Here is a 13,059-nt window from a genome sequence, read left to right as displayed (position 1 = left end):
TAATTGTTTCCAGGCTGTGGCAATGTTGAGTCCAAACACTTTTTAGGTACCACTGAAGTTTCCTCGTATGCAGTCTCGCATATGGAATTAGTAGAATGCAGGATGCCATGAAGCCCAAAGCCTGCAGAATTTTTCTTGCAGATAACTGGACCTTTGTTTCCAACAGGTTGAAATAGGTAGTCAGTTGCCTTTGTTTGTCTGGCATGAGATAAGCTATCTGGGCAGTTGTAAACTCATTCCCTCCAGTGGAGCTCTTTAGAGTGTGTACCTTTAACTCCTAGTGGGCGTGGCTTCAGCATTTAAAAATTTAAGTTATCACCTTACATTTTAAACAAATACCCATTGACAGAGGTCATATATCAATACAATTGTGTTTGCTATCATGTATGCTTCATGATAAAATTTTCCGATACCTTGTATGTAACATGGTTTTTGAATTGTTAATGCAAATATGAACAGGCAATATTTGACGCCTAGAGGAGCAGTAGGGTGTAACTGCAGAAACGCCTGGAGACGTCACTCAGCTGTAATGAGTTTGCACCCAGGAATATTATCTCTTGAGAGGTTACTAGTTTTGATTTCTTTTCGTTGTACCCTAGGCCTGTTAGAAATCTCTTTACAAACGCCAGATGCTGTAGTAGAATGTCCTTGTTCTCTGCTTGAATGAGGCAGTCATCCAAGTAAGGATATATTTGTATTCATCTTTGTCTGCAGAATGCAATTACTGGTGCCAGGCACTTTGTGAAGACCCTGGGCGCAGTAGATAAGCCAAAAGGCAGTGCAGAGAATTGGTACTGCATTGAGCCAGCTTTGAATCTGAGGTTTCTTCTGCATGTTTGTCTGATTGGGACATGCAGGTATGCCTCTTTTAGGTCTAAAGTCACAAGCCAAGCCTTCTTGCCCAGCATGGGCACAAGTTGCTGTAGAGTCAACATTTTAAATTTTGGTATATCCAGATATGTGTTTAGAATAGAAAGGTCCAGTATTGGTCTCCAGGTCTTGTCCTTTCTTGGTACCAAGAACAGTCTTGAATAAAATTCTTGTCCATGCTCTTACTCTGGTACTTGTTGAATGGCCCTCATGTCCATGAGGGATGAGACTTGCTTTTGTGCCTCTGCCCACTGATGTTTGGGCAGGTCTGGCCAACCGTTTGTCCTTGGCAGGGTATGGCAGTGAAACTTGTAGCCTTGTGACACTATGTCTAGGACCCATTTGTCCTGGGTTATTATGTGCCAATTTTGAGAAAAAAGTGCTAGTTTTCCCCCTAAAGGTGCTGCCAGAAGATAAGTGCTTGGTGCAGACAGGGGGAAGTCATTGGGACTGTTTCCTGTATGGCTGTGATTTGTCTTCTCCACTTTTGGAGGTAGAAGCACCCCATTGTTTAGACCTGTATGAACCTTGAGGCTGGGATCTGCCTCTTGGGCATCTGTATCTGCCCCTTTGTGGTCTGTCTGACACTGGAAAGGACCAATTCTTTGTAGGCCAGTGTCTGCTAAATCTTGGAGGCTGTACCTGTAAGAAATCCTTAACCGTTTGCATAGATTTAGCTTTGTCCTCTATTTTCTTTAACACCTCTTCTGCTTTAACACCAAACAAGGTATCATGCTGTAATGGAGCATCTAATAATTTTGCTTTGACATGATCAGGCAGATTTTGTTCCTTTAACCAAGCATGCCTCCTGATAACAAAACCCGTAACAGCGGCCCTGCAGGAGGTCTCCAAAGAATCAAAACCACATTGCAAAGTATGCTTTCCAACTTGTTCAGCTGCATGCAATAAATCCTGCATTTCTTTGTTTTCTGCACATTCAGAATTTATCAACATTTTCTGTTTAAGCAGTGACATAATATACTGCTATTTGAGCATATGAAACTGACAATTTAAAGCCCTTATAGCCCAGGTAGCAGAAGTGTAAATCTTTTTTCCCCATCTGTCCAATGCCATAGAATCCCTGTCAGAGGGAGTAGGGTTTTTTTGCAGTGGAAGCCTTGACCCCTTTGGGACCCTGACAGAGAGTTTCTGGGTCGGCAGCAGGGTTTTTGAAAATGAATTTATGAGAGTCAGGAACCCTGTAGTTCCTGTCCGGCTTAACAGGAGCCCGAGGTAAGGAGTCAGGGGTCAGACTGGACTCTGAAAATACATCATCTACAATGTCTAACACAGGCGGAACAGCTAGGGGCCTGTGTTGTGGTAGTAAAAGGAAGTCTCTGAGCCTTTTCTTAGATTCTGAAAAATCTTGGCTCTCCCAGTGGAAATGCTCCCTCTCATGGTATGCAAGTTTTCCCCAAAAAAGTAATCCTCAGGAGGAGAGGCTGAAGGGATAGATTCTTCAGCATCAGAATCCTCATAGGGAGGAAGAGAGTATTCCTGATCAGAAGAGGAATCAGATGAAATAGAAACCTGATCTGAAGATTCATATTCTGTGTCTTGCCTAGGCCTTTTATCAGGTGGGGGATGGGAACCCATGATCAAAGTAATTAAGTCTTCGGCCATCTTGAGCATCTATTTTTTGGGCATGGAGGCCTGTCCATGAGGCTGTTGTACTTGTTTCTTTGTCTTTAAAGATGCTTTAGTCTTTGCCTTTGAAGCTGAAGTCGGTTTAATGTATAATTGAGTAGGTCTGAAAACACCCTCAGAAGCCGATGCCTGCTCAGCGGCTCCGGACCCATCTGAGGGAATAGTCTCCGAAGGTCCAATACCTTGAGCTTCCAGCGGCCTAATCGACTCCACATGGGAGTCGGAAGCGGCCTGCGAGTCTAAAGTACCGGGCGTCAGGGGCTGTGAAGGCGCCTCACTGAGAACCGGCGACTGGCTTAGAAGAAGCCTCATCGTCGGTTTTGGACCTCGGATACCTGTCCTTTTCTTTTTCTTTGCGTTTCTTGTGAATTCCGGTAGTTGGATGGCTATCCGACGACATTGTAGAATTAAATCTTCTGCCAAAATAATGTAATGCAAAAATGCAAAATAGTACCGACGCTTAATACTGAGTTGGTTAAATCTAGCACAAAGCCGACACCTAGCAACTTCGTGGTCAGGGCCTAGGCAAGGAATACAGTAAGAATGAAAGTCCTTATGAGGTATTTGCTTCCCACAAGAAATACAATTATTAACTTTTTCTGACATCGGTCTGGAGCAAGAAAAAAAGTTTCCCCAACGGGGTACTTAGCTTTTAATGAAGACTTCGGATCTGAAATTCGAACACGAAAATCTCAGGAGTCGGCCGACCGGCAATTGCAAACTGCTTCTGCTTCGGGCACCGCATGGCAAGAAAGACTGAAGAAAATGGCGTTGGCTGCATCTTTTATACCCCTGGCGCACTGACGTCAGGGAAGAGGCGACAGCAACCGACGCCAGACCTAGACTTTGGAATTCAGGCCGACTAAGGGTAGCCTGCATCAGGATAACCCAAGTGTAATGACTGCAACAGTGAAACACGAAGAACTGCACTGCAGCAATCAAGATAGGTAGCAACCCTGTCAACTAGGTGTAGCAGTGATACTGTTTATAAGAAGTTTTTTTATGCTTTCATTTGACATTGACATCCTTCCAGGGGGTGATGCATTTCTGGTGCACAAATCCAAGGAAAGAGACATCTCCCACTGATTTTGCGTCCGTCCTTACATAGGTGAAATATATGAGCATTTTCTAGTCAAATGTAACAACTGCCAGCAAACATGATACGCAGCTGAATTTCTTTAGCATACATGCGTTATATGGCCTTTTATTAAAAACATCAGGAAAAAAAATCAGAAATTATATATAGATAGGTCTACTTCATATGATAGAAAGTTAATTTGATAGAAATTCATTTGACAGAGACCATAACACCGAAAGTTCAAAACACTGAAAACCCATTTGACTGAAACTCATAACACTGAAACATGAAATTAAAAGGATTATGCCCTTTTCCCTATTGTAGTGCGATCCTGGAATTAGTATACATTGTTAGGGGGGTGTGGGGGGCACAGCCCCCCCACAATAGGGGGTATGGGGGCATATCCCCCACATACTTCATACATTTTAAACCATACATATGGATATAACTTCAATGAATAACTCTATGCAGAAAACAATATTTACCTAAACTATATGGGGGCTATGCCCCCCATACCCCCTAACTATATATACTAACTCCAGGATCGCACTCAGTGGGGAAAAGGGCATATACTTTTTACTGTAATGTTTCAGTGTTATGAGTTTCAGTCAAACTGGTTTTCAGCATTTTGAACGTTCGGTGTTATGGTCTTGGTCAAATGAATTTCTATCAAATGAACTTTCTATCGTATGAAGTAGACTCATATATATATATATATATATATATATAAACACACACTATACATTAGATATATAGTATGCGTGTGTGTATCACACATCTTATACGTATGTGTATATAAACAGGAGTATGTATAATGGAGAAACAGAATGTGTGTGTACGCAAACTCATATACAACTAGTGACATTTTACCCGACCTCTAGACTGGGAGGTGAAGTTAAAGTATCTGTATTGTACAGTGAAATAACCACCAAAATTGTATTTTTATTTATTTGGTATAAAGACTCACTTTAATGTATATGTATTGCACAGTGCAGTTAATTCATTGTTCAAAATCTTCAGCTGTCTGTCTTATAAAGTTATAACTGCTGTAAAAGGACTGCCTGATGAAGTGACTTGGTCAAGGTCAAGTAATAGGAAAATGATAGAAATATTCAAACTATGTACTCTTAGCATTGGAACCAGAACTTTAGTTCTCTACACTTGCTGCCAGACTTAGCAAGTTCAGTTAGAGGAACAGAAATGGGTTGCTGTATTCCCTAATTCACTGACAGTTGTAACCATCAGAAGTGCAGTTTCCTGTAAGCACACAGTGCCATATCTAGGTCTTACAAAGTCTAGCTAGAACACATTAGTACTTGTGTCATTATCAAGGAATCAGTTTTGCTGAAGACTGAAAACAGAAAAACATTACACTAGAAGACATCATCTTTTTCTTTTGGCTGTTCCTGTTAGGGGTCACCACAGTGCATCATCTGTTTCCATTTCTTCCTGTCCTCTGCATCTTGCTCTGTCACACCAACCACCTGCATGTCCTCTCTCACCACATCCACAGACCTTATCTTAGGCCTTCCTCTTTTCCTCTTAGCTGGCAGCTCCATCCTTGGCATCCTTTTCCCAATATACCCAGCATCCCTTCTCAGCACGTCCAAACCGATGCAATCTCACCTCTCTGGCTTGGTCTCCTAACTGTCCAACCTGAGCTGACCCTCTAATATACTGATTCCTAATTCTGTTCGTCCTTGTCACACCCTCTGTCACCTCCAGCTCTGACTCCTGGCTTTGTCAATGCCACCGTCTCCAAACCATATAACATAGCTGGTCTCACTACCCTCTTGTAGACCTTCCCTTTCACTCTTACTGGCACTCGTCTGTCACAAATCACTCCTGACACTCTTCTCCACCCACTCAACCCTGCCTGTACTCTTCTTCACCTCTCTTCCACACTCACTATTACTCTGAACTGTTGATCCCAAGTATTTAAACTCATTCACCTTTGCCAACTCTACTCTCTGCATCCTCACCATTCCTCTATCCTCCCTCTCCATTCATACACATATTCTGTCTTGGTCCTGCTGACTTTCATTCCTCTCCTCTCTAGAGCACATCTCCACCTCTCCAGGGTCTCATCAACCTGTTCCCTTATTCTCACTACAGATTACATCGTCATTGGCAAACATCATAGTCCACGTGGACTCCTGTCTGATCTCGTCTGTCAACCTGTCCATCATCATTGCGAATAGGAGCTGATCCTTGATGTAATCCCACCTCCACCTTGAACACATCAGTCACTCCTACTGCAAACCTCACCACTGTCACACTACCCTCGTACACATCCTGTAGTACTCTTGCATACTTCTCCATCACTCCCGACTTCCTCATACAATACCATGACTCCCGTCTAGACACCCTGTCAGAAATGTCATAAATGCTTCTAAGTCCACAAAGACACAGTGCAACCCCTTCTGACCTTCTGTGTCACCAAAATGTTACCCAAAGGGATGGAATACAAAGTTGGTAATATCTGGCTAAATGAAAGTGATAAAGAATTATTCTGCACGCCTTCTCCCAAAAAAATCGTCTCACTGCAGGGACTGGGGAATAAAATTATTTTCCAGTCCCTTAATTTCAGGTTTGTAGAACAGTGATTTTCCTGTACGTTGTACTTTAACAAATCATTATGTGAAGATAACAACAAGAAAAGAAAGAAAATATAATGGTGCAAGACATCTGTGCCTCAGGAAAAAAAAAAGTTATCCAAAGATATGGAATACAAAGTTGGTCATATTTTGTTTTGACACTTAGTAACAGAAAAGCATGAGCATAAAGTACAGTTTTGTACCTACCATAAATGTAGATGTTCGAAGATCCACATTGCTGCAGTCCTTACACTTGGGTAGTCCGCTGTCCTCGGTCGGCCCGAATATCAAAGTATTAGGCTGACGTCGGTCAAGGCGCTTAAGACTGACATCAGGACGTCAGGGTACAAATGCGCATGACCGACGTCATATCCTCAGTCTTTTCTTGCCCCAGATGTCAGAAGACCCTAAAAAGAAAGGTCAAAACCAAAAGACAGCAAAAGCAACCAACCACCCTTGCACTAATCATATGTACAATATATACAATATCCACAATATTCACAACCCAAACCACACAACCGCCTCTAACTACAGAGGGAAGGAGGGAGGGTAAATTGGACTGCAGCAATGTGGATCTTCGAACATCTACATTTATGGTAGGTACAAAACTGTACTATGTTCTTCATCTCACATTGCTGCAGTCCTTACACTTGGGTAGAATCCCAAAGCAGAGGTAAGGGAGGATGGCAAAACTATAAAGCATTAGGAGCTGCCAAAATGCCCTGTAAAATTGCAGTGGCAAAACCAGCCCTAGATTTAGAGTAAAGTGGAAGGTGGTAATGCTTAGAGAAAGTATGCACTGAACTCCAAGTAGCTGCCTCCAAAATATCTTTAGTTGCCACCCCCCTTAAAAAAGCTGTAGAAGTGGCAGTAGCCCTAGTGGAATGAGGCCTAATCCCAACTGGAATCTCCTTACCATGATGGGAATAACAGAAAGCAATACAAAACCCAATCCACTTAGAAATAGTTTGTTTTGACACAGGCTTGCCCTGAGAACCCAAAGCAAATGAAACAAATAACTGCTGAGACTGCCTGAACCCTTTAGTTCTGCTCAAATAATATCGCAACTGCCTGTGTATATCCAAAGTGTGCAAAATCTTTTCCCCTTTATTTTGGGGGTTTTCATAAAAAGTAGTCAAATGAATAGTTTGGTTTAAAGCCACACTAGAAACCACTTTAGGCATAAAGGAAGGATTAGTACGCAAAGATACCCTATCCTTATAGAAAATTAAGAAAGGCTCAACCGCCATAAGGGCCTGTAATTCAGAAACCCTTCTCGCAGAGATAATGGCCAACAAAAAAGCAGTCTTCCATGATAAATATTTCAACTTGGCAGTAGCTGCAGGCTCAAAAGGTTGTAGAGTGAGTTTCTCCAACACAAAATTGAGATCCCACGCAGGAGTAGGAGCTCTACGTGGGGGTCTTATATTCTTTGCCCCTCTAAGGAATTGCTTAAACAAAGGATGAGAAAACAATGGTGGGTCACAGTCATAGTGAGCAGAAATTGCTGCAGCATGAACCTTAATAGAAGAGAAGGACAAACCTTTGTCCAGTAACTCAGTAAGATATTGAAGAGCCACACTTAAATTAGGCTTAGAAACATCAAATTCCTTTGCTGTACTCCAAAATAAAAATCTCTTCCATTTATCTGCGTACACTTTCCTTGTACTAGGCCTTCTGGCCTCCAAAATAACATTCAAAACTTGCTGTGGAAGCTGAGACCCTCCAGGGTTTAAAACAGAATATGCCAGGCTGTTAGATGTAGAGAGTGAAGTTTGACATTGAGTAAATGACTGTTCTCCTGAGACAGCAGGTGTGGAATCGAAGGCAAAGGCCATGGAGGCTCCTGAACCAGACTTCTCAGTAATGGGTACCAGTGCTGTCGAGGCCAATCTGGAGCTATTAAAATCATCTTTGGCTTGTCCTGTCTGACCTTCAGGAGTACCTTTGGGAGGAGAGGCAGAGGTGGAAAGGCATACACATGAAGATTGCTCCAGCTGAATGAAAGAGCATCCACTTTCCAAGCTGTGGGATGAAACCTTTTTGTGCAAAACTTTGGCAGCTGGTAGTTTAGTGGAGAAGCGAACAGATCTATGTCTGGAGTTCCCCATAACACTGTCAATTTCTGAAATACATGAGGATCCAATTTCCACTCGTGGGGATCCATAATTTGTCTGCTCAACACATCTGCTAAGGAGTTCTGTGCTCCCGGCAGAAACCTTGCCTGAAGATTCAGCTGTAAACTGAGAGCAGTCTCCCACAAAATCATTGCTTGTCTGCATAGAGGATAAGAATGCGTTCCCCCTTGCTTGTTGATGTACCACATGACAGTTGTGTTGTCTGTTAGAACCAACACCTGCCCTGGAAGAAGAAGTAAATCCTTGAAAGCTATTAATGCAAATTGGACTGCTAACATCTCCTTCAAGTTGATATGTAGATGTTGAAGTCTGGCAGGCCACGTGTCTTGTACCCACTTTCCATTTAGATGAGCTCCCCAAGCTTTGTCTGAGGCATCTGTCGTTAGAATCCGACTCGCCTCTGGTCGGGTCACAGAGAGTCCCTTGTTTAGGTGACATTCCTGAGCCCACCACAAAAACTCCTTTTGAATGCAAGGTATTATCTGAATGACAGTGTCCATATCTTGGCAGTGCTGTGTCCATACATTTTTGAGATACCATTGTAGCTTCCTCATATGCAGTTTGGCATTGGGAAGCACCAGAATACAAGATGCCATGAACCCCAAGGCTTGAAGGACTGTCCTTGCAGTCAGCCTGGACTGATGAGACAATTGATGGAAGTAAAGAGAAAGATTCTTTTGTTTGTCCGGGGTCAAAAAGGCCATCTGGGATGCTGTATTCAGTCTCACACCCAGAAAGCACATGTCCTGAGAGGGTACTAGACTGGACTTTATTTCGTTCACAGAATACCCCAGGCATCTTAGCACTGTTATCACATATTGTAAATGATGAAGTTCGTCCTTTCCTTGGGCCAGAATCAGGCAATCGTCCAAATAAGGATAGATCTGTATTCCTCTTAGCCTGAAGAAAGCTATCACCGGAGCCAGAACCTTCGTGAACACTCTGGGCGCAGTAGATAAGCCAAAGGGCAATGCAGAGAACTGATAATGAGAAGTCCCAGCCCGAAAACGCAGATACTTCCTGCAACTTAGCCTGATACGAACATGAAGGTAAGCCTCCTTGAGATCCAGAGTCACCATCCAGTGATCTTTGCCCAGCAGAGGTAAAAGCTGTTGTAACGTCAACATTTTGAACTTGGGAATGTCCAGATAAGTGTTGAGGATAGATAAATCCAAAATTGGTCTCCACGTGTTCCCCTTCTTTGGTACTAGGAACAGGCGAGAATAAAATCCTAGGCCCACTTCTGGCAGAGGGACCGGTTGTATGGCCCCTATTTGAAGCAGCAGAGAAATTTGTTTGTGAGCCTCTAGTCTTTGCTGAGGAGGAACGTCCGGCATGCCTTTGAAAGGAGGCAAGGTATGGAAATAAAACTTGTAACCTTGGTGTATGATATCCAATACCCATTTGTCTTGGGTAATCAAACTCCAATTTTCCTTGAAGAGTGCCAACCTTCCTCCCAAAGGTGCTGCCAGGCAAGAAGGATCTGGCAGCTGAAAAGGTAGGTCATTGGGCCTGTTTACGAAAGGACTGGCCCCTGCCCTCACCAAGATTGTGCAGGTGAACTCCTGTTCTAGGTCTGAAGGAGCTCTGAGCTCTGCCCCTACCACGCCTAGATCTACCCCTAGACTGTGAATCATAAGAAGGGTACGCCCACCCCTTAGCAGGCCAATTCCTACTAAACTTGGAGGCTGAACTTGCAAAAATCTTTAACAGCCTGCATAGACTTAGCCTTGTCTTCCATTTTCTTCAAGACTGACTCCACAGGTGAACCAAACAACACATCAGACTGTAAAGGAGCATCCAAAATCCTTGTCTTAACATGGTCAGATAAATTCTGATCCCTCAGCCAGGCGTGCCTCGAAGAACTGACCCAGTGGCAGCCACCCTAGACGAGGCCTGTACAGCATCAAAACCACATTGTAAAGAATGCTTACCCACCTGTTCAGAGACATGTACCAAATCTTGTAATTCTTTACACTCAATGCCTTCCGCCAGAGCATCTACCTTAGACTTCAATTGAGAAAGAAGATAGTTTTGATATTTCAACATGTGAAACTGGCAATTCAAAGCCCTCATAGCTAAGGTGGAAGAAGTATAGACTTTCTTTCCCCATCTATCCAAAGCTCTGGCCTCTTTATCTGGAGGAACCGGATTTCTACAACAGAGGCCTTGACACCCTTAGGTCCCTGACTAACAGTTTCTGGGTCCGCCCTAGGACTCTTATAAAGATATTTATGAGCCTCAGGCACCCTGTAATACCTATCCGGTTTAACAGGAGCAGGAGGCAAAGAATCAGGATTAAGTGAAGCCTCTGCAAACACATCTTCCACAACATCAAGAACAGGTGGTATAGCCAAAGGCCTATGCTGGGGTAAAAGCAAAAATTCCCTAAGCCTTTTCCTGGAATCAGAGAAGTCCTGACCTTCCCACTTAAAATGTTCCCTCATGGAATGAAGAGTCTCTGAAAAAGAAAAATCCTCTGGAGGAGAAGCAGAAGCAGTCGAATCATCTGCATCAGAATCAGAATAAGGAGAGTACTCCTGCAAGTCTTCAGCCGAAGACTCTGAAACATCCGAAGCCTGCTCAAAACTCCCCAACTCTGGTTCCACCCTAGGCCTCTTATCAGGAGGGGGCAAAGAACCTCTAATCAAAGTAATTAAATCTTCTGCCATTTTAAGCATGTGCTTCTTGGGCACAGATCCTGTTAAACTAGGAGTGACACCAACAGAAGCTAAACCTGGCCTGCCTCTGGGAGAAGCCTTGGAAACAGAAGGAGAGGGCCTAACCACCCTAGGAAGGGAGGGAGTACAGTAACCTGAGAAGCCCCTTCAGCCTGACCTGCCTCCTGAGAGGCCACATCCTGCAATATCAAAGTCTCCCCCTGGGACTCCAGAGAAGCCTCCGGCGGAACCACCGGTTCCACTGACACCTCTAAAGAACCGGCGTCCGGTACGGACGACTCTTCTTGCCTGGGTTTAGCTGCTTTGTCTTTGCGCTTCTTCAAGAAGCGGGCCGGAGCATCCGACAGCATATTATAATTGCACCGCTTCCCAAAGACCAACCTGGCACAATCTAACCTTCGCTTAATAGTGCGCTTATTGAACCTAGCACAAAGCGACACCCAACAACGTCGTGCTCAGGCCCCAAACAAGGAATACACAAAGTATGATAATCCCTATGCGGTATCTGCTTCCCACAAGAAATACAGTTATTCACTTTTTCTGACATCCGGTAAACCACTGAGGCAAGAAAAAACTAAAATATTCCCCAACGGGGTACTTAGCCAACTTTGACTCGGTCTGAAACTCCGAATTCGAAAAATTTCAGAACGCCGAACGGTACTTGCAACGCTGCTTCTGCATCGGACCATGCGGCAAAAAAGACTGAGGATATGACGTCGGTCATGCGCATTTGTACCCTGACGTCCTGATGTCAGTCTTAAGCGCCTTGACCGACGTCAGCCTAATACTTTAATATTCGGGCCGACCGAGGACAGCGGACTACCCAAGTGCAAGGACTGCAGCAATGTGAGATGAAGAACATCATTAGTTACAAAACAAATGAAAATAAAGCATTTTCAACAACATTCACATAAAGTCTTTCCACTGTAGGCACTAAGGAACAGAATTATTCTCAGTAGCGGCTGTCACACATGAAACTACAAGGATCAAGTGCAGTGAGAGTTTCGGGGGAGGGGACTGTGAATTCATCTTGGACTACAAAAGGATACTTTGAACTTAGGCCTGCAACTTGGCTACTTTTGGTTATAGTTGTACGACTCTTTAGTACAGTGTAAAACAAGTCTTGGAGACCAACATAAATGAGTGTCATTCCAGGAAAAAAGCAGTACTGTTATAATAGGTATATAAAATGAGTGACCAACACTAATCCAATTATATGTCAATGGAATGGGAATACACTACTACTATACCTCTCATCTGTCCAGATTTTTTACTCATGGTTTTGGCCTGTTCCTCAATTTTTTTGATTTTCTGGCAAACCACTGAAGACAGACAATAATGATAATAAGTTTCAGAATTCATACCCTTCAGAAACATCATGCTAATGCAAAAACTGTCTATCAACTTTCTAAGTTTATAAAAATAATATTTAAAAACTGTCCCTACTTTTGGGCCTCTGTCCCTCCATTATTTATGGCTTTGTCTAGACTTCTTGCGCTAAGAGGTTGAGAGGTATGAACTACTTCCTTAATGTCTAGCATGCTTCATATAAAGTGGATTTGATTATGGGCAAGAGAAACGGCTGAAATAAAACAAGATACATTAATATGTTAAGCCCCCACTGGCAGACACTTGTGGAAAAATGTATTACATTTCTATAAGCAGCACTCTGAGTGACTTTGAGGTGTTAAATAGCTGAAAAAACAAAGACGGAATGAAAAATGATTTTTTTAGTTCTAAGGTGGCGTTTTCCTTTAAGAATTATCAGATGGACTGAATAGGATCTGCAAAAATAGAGAGGACGAAATTAAAAAAAAAAAGTTTGGTTGATTATGAGGTTTCTCAAGAAGAGCTGTTTCAAAAAACATCAGAGTTGGAAGATAGAGCACACAGAGAAAACCTGAGATTTTCTCTCTACTGTACTAGAGAAACTGGAAGGAAACCTGAGATTTTTGTCTGTACAACAGAAAAGTACAGTTTTGTACCTACCATAAATGTAGATGTTCGAGTGTTCACCCTGCTGCAGTCATCACACTTGGGTTATCCTG

At 43.1% G+C, this 13,059-nt stretch overlaps 1 protein-coding gene across 1 annotated transcript in view; it reads right to left on the bottom strand.

Moving 5' to 3' along the window:
* DNAJC25 (DnaJ heat shock protein family (Hsp40) member C25) overlaps positions 1 to 13,059 on the bottom strand; it is a 303,109-nt gene that overhangs the window by 45,521 nt on the left and 244,529 nt on the right. The window lies entirely within an intron of this gene.

The sequence above is a fragment of the Protopterus annectens genome, chromosome 2.part0 (assembly GCF_019279795.1).
Source record: "Protopterus annectens isolate FY-2018-M chromosome 2.part0, PAN1.0, whole genome shotgun sequence".
Taxonomy (NCBI): domain Eukaryota; kingdom Metazoa; phylum Chordata; order Ceratodontiformes; family Protopteridae; genus Protopterus; species Protopterus annectens.
Note: the sequence above shows the minus strand (reverse complement) of the source record. Positions and strands in the feature narration are given on the sequence as shown.